General features: G+C 34.2%; 1 protein-coding gene across 4 annotated transcripts in view; it reads left to right on the top strand.

Annotated features, from left to right (window-relative positions):
- Positions 1-12280, top strand: part of ATRNL1 (attractin like 1) — a 530678-nt gene that overhangs the window by 326436 nt on the left and 191962 nt on the right. The gene's annotated exons all lie outside the window — the stretch shown is intronic.

Raw genomic sequence — 12280 nt, 5'->3', positions numbered from 1 at the left:
CCTTACTCGTTTTTTTATAATCTACTGTTACTTACTACTGTGTGAAAGGGGATAAAATGTGACCATTGAGCTCCCAAATACTTGCCTGCTAAAAAGATTGGCATATAATCCACAATAAAGAAATCAGATAGCTGCTTATGTCTAGGTCAAACAATGCAAATATGTGTTCAAAGTTTGGTTTGACATATGTAAATATTCTTTTCTACATTAGTTTCATTTTTTTATATATGTGTTCATAATTTCCAATGTTTATGATTTTTTGATGCGAAAAGTATATATTTTCTAATATGCAGCTTTCCTAAGATTATGGAAAGAATAGGGTATAATACTATTCACTTCTATCTATAGCGTAGATTTGTATAAAATACAAGACAGAACATGTTCTTTTCTTTAAAAAGTTTTTTAAAGAAAATTATATTCAATCACATATTTTTCAGAATTCAAATGAAAAAGGTCTTACAGTAATTCAATAAAGTAATGAAGACCAATGTTATGTTCGATATAATTCATAGGTAAATTTGAAAATATTTGAGATGGATTGTTTTTCCATTCTTTATTATTCATAGAACCCAGAAATGGTTTGTAATGTAAAGAAAATGCTTCTTTGATTCACATTATCTCTCTAAATTGAAGCAGGGTATTCAAGATTGTTAAGAATACCATAAAAATTCAAATACCATAATGCATCAGAGTGATATATTCACATGGATTTTGCAACAAAGATCCATAAAATGAGTTTTGCAGCTATTTCCACAATGCCTATTAATTCTTTGTAGTCTTTGTTCAGACAAAAGTTTAGAAGGTTCTAAAAATCAATTTCTGATTGTCAAAATAAAGCTATGTATAACTGCATAGCTTAACACTTTAATTCTAGTCTGAGAATCAATTAACTGAACCAGCTAATCCAAAGTCTTTTCACAAACAAGCTAACAAGATAGAAGTTGCTGATAAAGAGCAACAATTACCGATAGCCAGTGAGATACTAATGCCAGTAACACTGAATGTGTGGAAAAAAAAAATTCCTTGTTAATCAGTCCAGCACTCTATTTACATCAGTAATCTTCCAGGTGCTCTGAATTTTGCAAAACAGACCATATGGTTTGTTCTGTATAATATACTCAAGGAATAGATAGAATAGTTACAATAGTAAAGTGTAGTTATCACACTATAGTATAGTATGAGCTTTGCAAGACTAATCTCTGGCATTGTCATTTGTCTATCCATGAGGAAACACTAGGTTTTTTGAAAGTCCAGCGAGCTGTTATCTGTTCCAATTGAATGTAGATAGGCAACTACGGTATCTTCTATATATTTATTTCAATACCATTATTCCATGCATCATGACGAGGGTTTAGGTATTATTGGAGCATAGGTACACAGAAGAAAAACAAAAGATTCTTCCAAATGCATTGACTGGATGATATGTAGAAGTTGAATGAAAGGCAGAAAAAGGAAGAAGAATGCATCAAAGCTCACATTTAGAAATTAAGCATATAAGAATATTCATGGCAGCACATTTTTGATCGATTCTGAATTTTAATCAGTTTACCATTTTTAATCAATTTACAACTTTTAATTAATTTATCAAATGTGATAATGTAATCCATGCTGCTGAGGTTTTGAACTTCATTACCGTGTTACTCACAAAATAAGGCCGGGCCTTATTTTTTTTTTGACCCCTGAAAAAACGGCTAGGCCGTCTTTTTGGGGGTGACTTAATTTCTTCCCCCACCTAGAGCGGCCCATATGCACATACTTCGCCGCCAGGCTGCTTCTATCGGCCGACAAAAGCTCCCCGAAGGCAGAGTCCCAGCTGCTTCAGGGCGTGGTGTGGCTGCCCATGTCCCCTCGCCTTTAGGCAGTCTCTTTTGGGCGATGAAAGCTTCTCAAATACGGTCAACAGCCACTTCGATCAGCCAGTCGAAGCGGCCTAAGGGCAAGCGCACACACACACACTCCCCTCGCCATAAGGCCGCTTCTATTGGCAGACAAAAACTCCCTTGAAGGCAGAGTCCCCAGCCGCTTCAGGGCGTGGCGTGGCTACCCGTGTCCCTTCGCCTTTAGGCAGTCTCTTTCGGGCAATGGAAGCTCCCCAAATACAGTGAACAGCCACTTCGATCAGCCGGTAGAAGCGGCCTCGGGGCGAGTGCACACACACACTCCCCTCGCCGCGAGGCTGCTTCTACCGGCCGATCGAAGTGGCTGGTGACTGCACTTGGGGAGCTTCCATTGCCCGAGACTGCCTAAAGGCGAGGGGACACGGGTAGCCACGCCACACCCTGAAGCGGCTGGGGACTCTGCCTTCGGGAGCTTCTATCGGCTACCGGGGAATTCTATCATAGCTACCTGCAGGGCACTCCTAAAGGCAAGTTTTCTCCCCATCCCCCCCCCCACCGCTCTTCCCCCCACATTTCTCTTCACCCCATGTAGTTCTAACTAACGATGTGAGAAATGGCGGGGAAACGCATGGTTTAAATAGACCTAAATTTTGGGGACGGGGCTTAATTTGAACTCATGCCTGGAAATCATGCTGGGCCTTCCTATTGGTGGAAGCTGTATTGTTAGAGAAACATGGTAGTTGTTCCACTGTGGCATTTGTAGTTTTGTCCATTCATCTTGAGTCTATGGCTGCATTTTGAAGATTGAGTAAAAAAAATGACAAGATTGAATCTAGAGTTTGTTTCAGAGACTGGCATCATTGTTTGAATGGGATTTTAGTCAGAACCCTTTCTATTCAGAGCTATCTCAAAAGGGCAGGGCAAGTTTTATTAATTTTTTGCTAACTTCTAATTTCTCATGACCAAAAGACTTCATTATTTTCACTAATTTAGAGAAGGTAAAGAAGCTGCTGTAGGAGAGAAAATTTAAAAACAAAAACAAAATTCCCTTATCCATTCCATGTTCTCATAGATCATGTTCCTATGAGGAATGATAATTTGTCACGTAGCAAGTAAATGGATTCAGCCATTTTTTCCTGTTTTTATTTCTGTTTTCATAAGTGATTTGTCCTGCTTAAACTGTGGTAGGCTATCAGAGTTTTAATTTCCCTCTCCCATCCTTTATCCTGAATGGATATTTTTATTATTTTTAAAATGAATGCAGTAAACTAAATCAGTGTTTTATTTTCTTCTTTGGGGAAAGTGAGACAGAGAATATTGTTGATGTTCGTTCTGGGATCTATAAGTGTGCCATATTCAATATCTGCCTTTTTAAATGTATTTCATTGGAATTACTTTAAGACATAGGAAACAATTACTTAGCAAATAATTGAACATCACAGATTTCTTCTTATATCTCCCACTGTTGCATGAGTGCTAATTTTCAGGTAATAAATATATATCGCTATTTCCATTTGTCAGTTGTATAAATAAGCTAATTTCTAGCTCCATAAGTATTTTTCAAATATTCATATCAAATCTATGCAGCAGACTTTTGTGATTGCAAAGAAGCAAATTATTTTTTTTAAATAACAATTTTTCACCTCAAAATTGCAGATGTGTTCACTAATAAATGTGGAGTTTATGACTGGCACAACCATATGATTTAAGTCCCACCCTTTAATGAGAATTGCTCTTTTGAAAAGGATGGGGGATATCATCACATAGTTGTGGTCAATGATAATAATTGCTTTGAGAATCAGTTTGATCCAATGGTTAAGGTTCCAGGCTAGACCAGGAGTCTGTGAGTTCCATTTTAGGCATAAAAGCTGGCTGGGTGACTTTGGGCCAGTCACTCTCTCTCAATCCAACTCACCTCATAGGAGTGTTGTGAGAAAAACAGGATGAGGTAAGACTAATATGTATGTTCACACTGAGTTATTTATAAAATAATGAAAAGGAGGGGGGATCTAACTTAGCAATATCTGGCAGGAATGGTTGTTGTACAAGATAGTATACATTGTTTTTTTTAATAACTTTAAAGATATTTGCAGCAGAAAAGTATATTTATACCACAGATATATTTTTCTAATCATGCCTATGTCATTTTTACAATAATGTCCATGTCATTTCTATAATAATAAGATTTCCTTGCTATAGGGTAAATAAAGAGCACAGTTTCTAAGTGTACAAATTTAGACTCGCATTCAGGGTTTATTCATTCTTTCTAAAGTTATTTATTTTATGTGTTACGTGACACCACGTGCAATCGAAATTTAGACATTTCAAAAGCATTTTTGTAGCAGTATTAATCCAGAATGGTCTTCACACCAATATTTTAACATTCTCCTACATATACAATTGCATGTAACTAAACACTGGACCATAATGTGCAGCAATACAGGTATTCATCAACTCACAACCATTCATTTAGCAAGTATTTATAATTACAACAGCACTGAAAAAGTAGTTTGCAACCAGTAATCACAGTTATGACCTCTGCAGTGTTCTAGCAATCATGGGATTTCAATTTGGGTTCTTGGCAACTGGCTTGTATTAAACAATGGTTGTAATGTTCCATGATTGTCATTTGTGATTTTCCCAGCTGACTTCCAAAGTAAATAGGGAGAGTCCAATTTGCTCAATTATCTGTGATTCACTTAATGACCATGGCAAAAATGTCATAAAATCTGACATGGTTGATTCACTTAATGACCACATCATTTTATGATGGAAGTTCCAGAATTCAAAAGCTTTTTACCCTTCCCTGAAATGTACATAACAATATACCCACATAAACTTTTACATATAACCGATTTTTTCATTCCTTTTGCTACAAATATAAAATTTCATGGGATAATCGCAAAATTACTATACTTGGTGGTGAATAGATTTTTAATTGTTTTAAAATGCTCTTGGTTAAGAAGAAGAGATAAATCTGGTGGGACTATTGGCAAATGTAGTACCTCTTGAGGAATTTGTAGCATGATTAATATAACTGGGTACATAAATGCTCAGCATGAATTCCTAAATTGCTAAAATGAAGACAAAAAAGGTAACCAGATTAGATCTCATTTAGCACTACAGTTAAGTGAAAATAAAGCAGAGCAGGGAATTGGATTCTGTGCTGAATATTGATTGTAGTTGTACAGAAATCATTCTGTAGGAATGTTTCTACAGGAAATAATACATATAGTATCACAGTGTTTTAACAAGAATCTCCAGTCAAGTTATATGTACACAATCAATAATCATTTTTTCCTGTGCTAATTATATGCCTTAATAATTCCTAAAATTTAGGGCATAACTAATTGTGACTCAAGAGATTCATGATCAAGACTCCCGAGTCATAATAACAAACAAAACAAAACAATTGTGGTAGTTCTTTGATCCGAAGAAGAAGGCAGTATCAGGAGATTACCATGTCTACATAAGAAATAATATACATTTTGTTTCCTTCTCCCAATAGGGTTAATTCTATTTTTTAAGCATCATAGCACAGGTCTAACTTTGGCAGTTTATTATAAATTATTTGATTGTTTTAGAAGAAATCATAGCAAATCCAATCCTGATATTTCTTTCAGTTTTGCCTAAAAATAAAGTAACCAGAAATAATTAGAATACAACTTCTTTATCTCCAAAATCATCTGAAACCAACCCAAATTCTTAATAACTAGAATATATTTGTGAAAATATGGTTATTACATGGAGTGCTGCTGTGCTTATTCTGCTTTTATTTGCATTATTGATGCATACATAAATATAAATCTTCAGATGTCTTTCTGAATGCATGGAAACAATAGAGAGAAAAACTTGGAGCGAGGATGCAGTTTCCATTTTCTAATTAGCATGAAGCTTTCGGTACATTTGGTTAAATGGTTGAAGAGGATCTTTAAGCATATACAATGCTGACAATTTGCATACACATGAATGCAAAATAATTCCTGAATATAATGAATAATCTCCCTAAAGAGAACTGACAGTTCTTTGATATTGGATTGCAGTCTTACTTGTTTGGATAACCTCATGTTTTACTTCATTCCTTTAGAGGTATTATGCAAATGCCTCATGTGTAAGGGGCGCTTATGACATTTTAAAATAAAAGAAAATGGCTACTGGAGAAAGGAACTTTGCCCGTGCATAAGATTTGGATATGTGTATTTAGGCTCAAAATTCCAGCCTCCTAGAAAGCAAGTTAATGAGATTGTGCCATACTAGTGTTTTACTCCAAATATTTCTTGCAAATTCAGAGATTACCTTGGAGAAATGGGCATCATTTAAAAACACTGAACTACCACCATCCACCATGATTTTCCCCCATTTACACCTATAGAGTGCATATGGGCTCAGAGGACTATTTAGAAATAAAAATGAAGCTTTATTTGTTGCTTTACTTTAAACATGTCAGATTTAGTTCAAACTTCCTTTAAAAATATATCCAAAATCCAAAAATATATTCCTTAACTCCAAAAACAAAACCCTTTTCAAATGTGAGAAACAACGGGGAAAGAACCTGGAAGATAGACAAAATATGTGTTGTACAAACTTTGTGTCTATGGAGATCTTATTGATCAGCTAGGTTACAGTAATAGCTTCTTGCTTTGCGTTAAACATAGATAGGTTCAGGAATTTATTTTTTCAGGTATTATAGATAAATATAATTCCTCATGCTCTTTATGGAGTCTTACACTAGAAGCAAAACATGAAGCTAGAGTGGTAGGGGAAGATTCATATTTTGTTCTTTGAGAAGCAACATGCAGTTTGCTAAAATGTTCCTTGGATCCAAATACACAGTGACCTTTTCAGTGATCATCCTTTTTCTCTTTTTGATTTGTTCTGGGGAAATTGCAAGCACCTGCTATTTGGTTTCCAAAATTGACCTTTTGATACTGTTTGGATGGGATTGTAGCCTATAAAAGTCAGCAAAGAACAAGCAAGCACTTTATTTTAAAGGCACTTTACTGCCTTTGATTTTTTTTTTGTATCATTTTGCATAAAATTACATAAAGTTCTTTGTCTCTTCTGTGATAAACTGTAGTAGACTACAGTTCATCTGCTGCCTTACTCAAGAATCATAAGAAAGTTGTTTAATAGGGTTTATTCAGTATTTTAAAAAGAATGTTACTAAGTAAGGCTCCAAGAATTATCTTACTTTAAAACTGGAATCAAAGATGAGCCATTTTATATATTCATTTTTAACATTTCTACACATTTTATATATGCCTATTGGAATAATTCGGAAACTGTTGGTCTAATATATAAGCTTCTTACTTCAGGTTTACAAAAATGAACCACAATCAGTGGTGGGATTCAAATTTTTTTACTACCGGTTCTGTGGGCTTGGCTTGGTGGGTGTGGTGTGGCTTGGTGGGCGTGGCAGGGAAAGGATACTGTAAAATCCTCATTCCCTCCCCACCCCACTAACCTGCTTTCCAGCTCCGTTCTCCTGTGCAGGGCAACAAAAGAAGAACCAGCCGATCAGCTGGGACTTGGGAGGCAGAGAATAGATGGGGCAGGTCCAGTCAGAGGAGGTATTTGCTGGTTCTCTGAACTACTCAAAATTTCTGCTACTGGTTCTCCAGAACTGGTCAGAACCTGCTGAATACCATCTCTGACCACAATGAACTTCAGATTTATATCCTCCTCTATCTTATAATATAATCCTAAAGTAGAGTTCAGAAACTATTGAACTAAAGCTTCGGCTTTAATTCAAATTTGTCATATCAGGTAATCACAGAAAATCTGTAATTTGTTCCAAATTATTGTTTATAAAACCAGCTTATTTTAATGAATTATACTGAACATTAACTACATTATGCTAAGCTGCAGTAGATCTAGTGTGAAAGTAAAATCTGCTAATCCATTTGTGGTTTCACAGGAGGAGAGAGGACCCCAGAATATTCAAGACCAGTAATAATGAATACTTATTTCCTTCATTTATTTTTACCTGCCATTTTTTGTGCAAAAGTCAAACCACACTGTCTTTGTTATCTTAGAGTCAAATATAATTAAATTAAAATTAAAATCTCTAATTTACATAGAATAATGAATGAACATGCATCACTTTAACCTTTTTACTAAGCAATATAACTTAAAAGTTTAAAAATGAATGTACCCTTGTTAGATGTGTCTTATTTAGCCATATTTACCCAAGAAACAAAAGACATATTATCATTTGGCTTGATACTTTCAAACGATTAATATGAATAGCCTTTATCAGTTGGTTTGCTTCTTTGATTGTTGAAATATATTTGGATAAGCCAGGACTTTAATAGGCATAGTATATTTGGTTAACTCATTTTATGCTGAGATTTATGAATTAATAAAATATTCAGAGTTTGGCCTTAGTACATGAGATCTTAATGCTAAGAGTAATTTCATATATTTCCAGCTTTCTTGTATTTTAAAAACCTGTTGTAATAAAATTGTTTTGTGGTATATTGCCAGTCCAAAGGAAATTCTCTCCTTGTTCTTGTAACTTTTTTTCAAAGTGCTTCTTCAGTTGGAAGAACAACAGCAAGTTCAGAGCAAGTAGAAGGAAAAGCATTCAGTCTCCTGTTAACATAATTACAACTGCAGAGTTAAAGAAAGTAGTTATTTCTTGCAAATATATTGATTAAGCTTGAAGGTCAAAACAAAATTTTTAAAAATGTTCCTTCACTGAAAATAATGATCCAATGAGTAGAATTTAAACCCTAAAATTTATCTTTAAAATTGGGTGGAAAATTCTTACCTATTTTCATTGAATATATTTTATTTCAAAAGTATTTCTGTTCTTAATTTGATTGTAGAAATATGGATATGATTTTAAATTAATTTGATTGTAGAAATATGGATATGATTTTAAATTAATTTCTTGTTATTTTTAAAATGGGAAATGGAACTCATGAGTAGTGATCTAGTACATTAAAAAATTGTTCTAAGAAAAGTCGTATGCATCATTTCTGAAATAAAAACTTTCCACTAATTTTTGGGCACTGTCACATCTTCAAAAAGCTTATTTGTAATTATATCATTTTGAAGATGTATTATAATGGTAAAAGTGTCAATTGTCATATGGCAGAAATAGCTTGTAGCTCCTGCAAAACAAAACAAACATATAATTAACCATTTTCCCTGCTACAGCAAGATTTATTGGGATTTACTTTATAGATTCAGTGTATAAGTAGTTATACAAAATGTCCTTAAAGAAAAATAATGACTAGCAATTTTTCAACCAAATAAGACCTCATCTGTATAGTTAAGATAGCATTTAAGTTTGTGTTCTGTTTCTGGCTATGTAAGCAGAATTGCACAGCTGTTCCGCTTGCATTTGTCTGGGTTGTCCTCCTTCACCCCGTATTTGGAAATAGGCAATTTTCTGTATTAAGAGTTCACTATGAGCCAGCCAAGGACATTTTGCTATCTCAACCAGCTGCACTACATTGTCTGAGAGATTCTGGCTTCAGTATTGCCATGGATTAAATTGTGAATGCTGCGCTTCTCCTACAAGTGAGCCCAATGTTCTATTTGTATTTTTTTTAAAAAAAAAATATAATATTCATTTCTAGCATTATATAAAATCTGCAAAATCAATTTCAAGGTATACATATCTGTGCCTTGTTGTTTTTAGTTATCCAAAGTGTGTGATTGTTACAGGTGGCATTTCTCACCAGGTCAACTTGTATGAGATATTGATGCATATCTATATATGGATTTATTTTGCTTTATTTCGGCACGCTGTCCTATGAAGGTTTCCCCAAGATTCTTTGACATATGGATTGTGATGAATGTAGAACAACTGCTCAGATTGTGGTTCCCTCTTCCCCTTCTTCTGTTTTTCTAGAATAACCATCCACACCTGACCACATAATGGTAAACTTGGTAAATTATTTTCTCTTGGTGAGTTTCACTTGAACACTGAGAGTTAATTTTGTGTACCCTCCTCCTTTTATTCTCCCACCAACTGTATATTTCAAAAATATCATGATGTAGATAACAGGGAGACTGTTTGAGGAAAATGTTACATTAATAAACTTTGACCTTTTAAAAATTGTTGTTACACTAAAAGCTAAAGCTTATACATTAAAGCATTAAGTATATTGGAACTATATTTTAGAAATACCTTATCCCATGAATGGTTACTTTTAGTTACTAACCTTTTTCTTCATGACCATAACCTTTTTCTTCATTGCCAAATTTATTGTAAAACATTGTCGTCTGTTATTCTCTATTGTTATTGTTGCCCTTTATGCCCAAACAAAGTCCTGAATACAGAATGAAGGAGCCAAAGGCTTTTCCAATATCCCTATGATAGAAGGTTTATTGGTAATTAACTCATTCTGATTTAGTTACTATTATTAAAAGCTGCTATAAATGGAGCATAAAGATGTACACTGCTACATATTTATATCCATGTTTCTGGGCTATAACCTTGCAAACAAGAGAGTTGATTTTATACATTTAAATGAATAGAACACAGTATCTTTTCCTTCTTGAAGTTAATGATAATGAATACATTGGCGACCTCTGCAGAATCAACCTTTTTATCTATTTGTTTTAGATATTTATTAAAATGAATTATCCGAAATGTCTAATTTAGGATAATCATAGACATCATCATCCACAATAGATCCTATTTCCCAGATGGATAATTGTGTTTGTTCACTACAATGACAATAGTATGTGAATATAAACAAAAATAATTTTGCAACCACCTTACTTTGATTATAATAAATAGTTGTTATTATCTACAAAATCCTATGCCAAAATGTCATAAAACTCTGTTGTTTATATTTCCTATACAATTCAGAATGAAACCTTTCGTTAGCTGATATATTATGAAATACTCAAAATCCCCGGTCAAAAATCCTTTTTAATAATACAGTGCTTTGGCAACTATTTATGGACTTAAATAATCCTAAACAGTTTAGTTTCTATCTTGTTATACAATTAAAATTTTAACAGAATCTCCTTTGAGATACTTTATAGAAGTGTTCTAGAGATTCTAGATGATTTTGGATGTTGTAATGTGGAATAAAAACAGGAGATTGATGTCTAATATGGGTGAGTCAACTATGATTAGTTAACATATCCACACCACAGTTTATAACCAGTTGTTAAGAAATTTGAATAGCACCCCTGAGTGGAAGGCACTGAGGATGAGTTTGTAGCACCAAGGGGGCGATGGACTGAAAAAGTTTGGGAACCACTGACATAAACAAACAGACAGCAAATCATCAACAAATTGAGCACACTATAAGCCCAATAGTACTTTTATGTATGAAACCATTTAAAGCTTGAACATACAGTGCTGCCTGTAATCAGAATGGTGCACAGGTCAGAACAATGACAGATAGTGAACACTTTTATACTACAGAGATGTTCAAATATTTGTTTAGGCATCATCGAAGTATACTTCATTGATTACCTGATTGTAACTGCATAATGGCTCAGAGGGGCAGGCTCATATATCAGATGAACTGAGCAGTATAGAATTCTGATTAGTTGGGCATCAACATGATTTTACAGTGAAGGCAACTGAATAGATAACAGTTTGCCATCAACAGTTCAGACCAATTTAGAAACTGTATGACAATCTAGAAAGGACTAGCATCAAGAAAAAGCCTAATAAGCATTTGATTCCAAGAGGAAGCTTTTAGTGTTGATATTTAAGAGTGCATTTTAAAGCTCAAAATATTCAGGATTGTTTTGTGAGCTTTTGCTTTCTCTTGTCCTGTGCTATCTTTTTGTTTGCAAATTCACTTCTGAATTGTGGGTCTTGTTCTTTTTTTTAAAAAAAAATATAATTTGTATTGAAGAAATTTTAGCAAGATAAAAACAATATAAATATTAGAAAGAAAGAAAGAAAGAAAGAAAGAAAGAAAGAAAGAAAGAAAGAAAGAAAGAAAGAAAGAAAGAAAGAAAGAAAGAAAGAAAGAAAGAAAGAAAGAAAGAAAGAAAGAATATAAGGCAAATAGTGAATAAGTAAGTAATAAAATAAGGGAAAAAGGGGAGGGGAGACAGAAGGGGAGAAGAGTATGATGATTCCCCTGGATGCTTCCCCAGATACCTCTCCAGATGTCAGCTGTTTTCTGGTCATTGTAATTCTTGCCTTGCTTTGGATTGATACCATGCCTTGACTTGGATCGTGTCTTGTTAACTCTGGACTTTTCTTCTTCATGAACACTCTTGTATTGTGGATTTAATTTTGCCTGATGGGTTTATTTTGATTGGGAAAATTTCAAATGCCTTGTGAACTCATTGGCCATTGCTCTGTAGACTAGCATTTCTATGCTTGTGATTGGACTTAATTGGGGCAGTTCTGGGTTTTTGGTGAAGAGACTTGCTGGGGAATATTAATAAACTCACAAAACCATAGTTATGTATGTACGTATGTGTGTGTGAGTGGGACAGCACAGAAG

This window comes from Notechis scutatus, chromosome 4, assembly GCF_049901735.1.
Source record: "Notechis scutatus isolate UNSWTSFEM ecotype Mainland chromosome 4, rNotScu1.2, whole genome shotgun sequence".
Lineage (NCBI taxonomy): Eukaryota > Metazoa > Chordata > Lepidosauria > Squamata > Elapidae > Notechis > Notechis scutatus.
The sequence above is the reverse complement of the archived record's forward strand: the minus strand, read 5'-3'. Positions and strand labels throughout refer to the sequence as shown.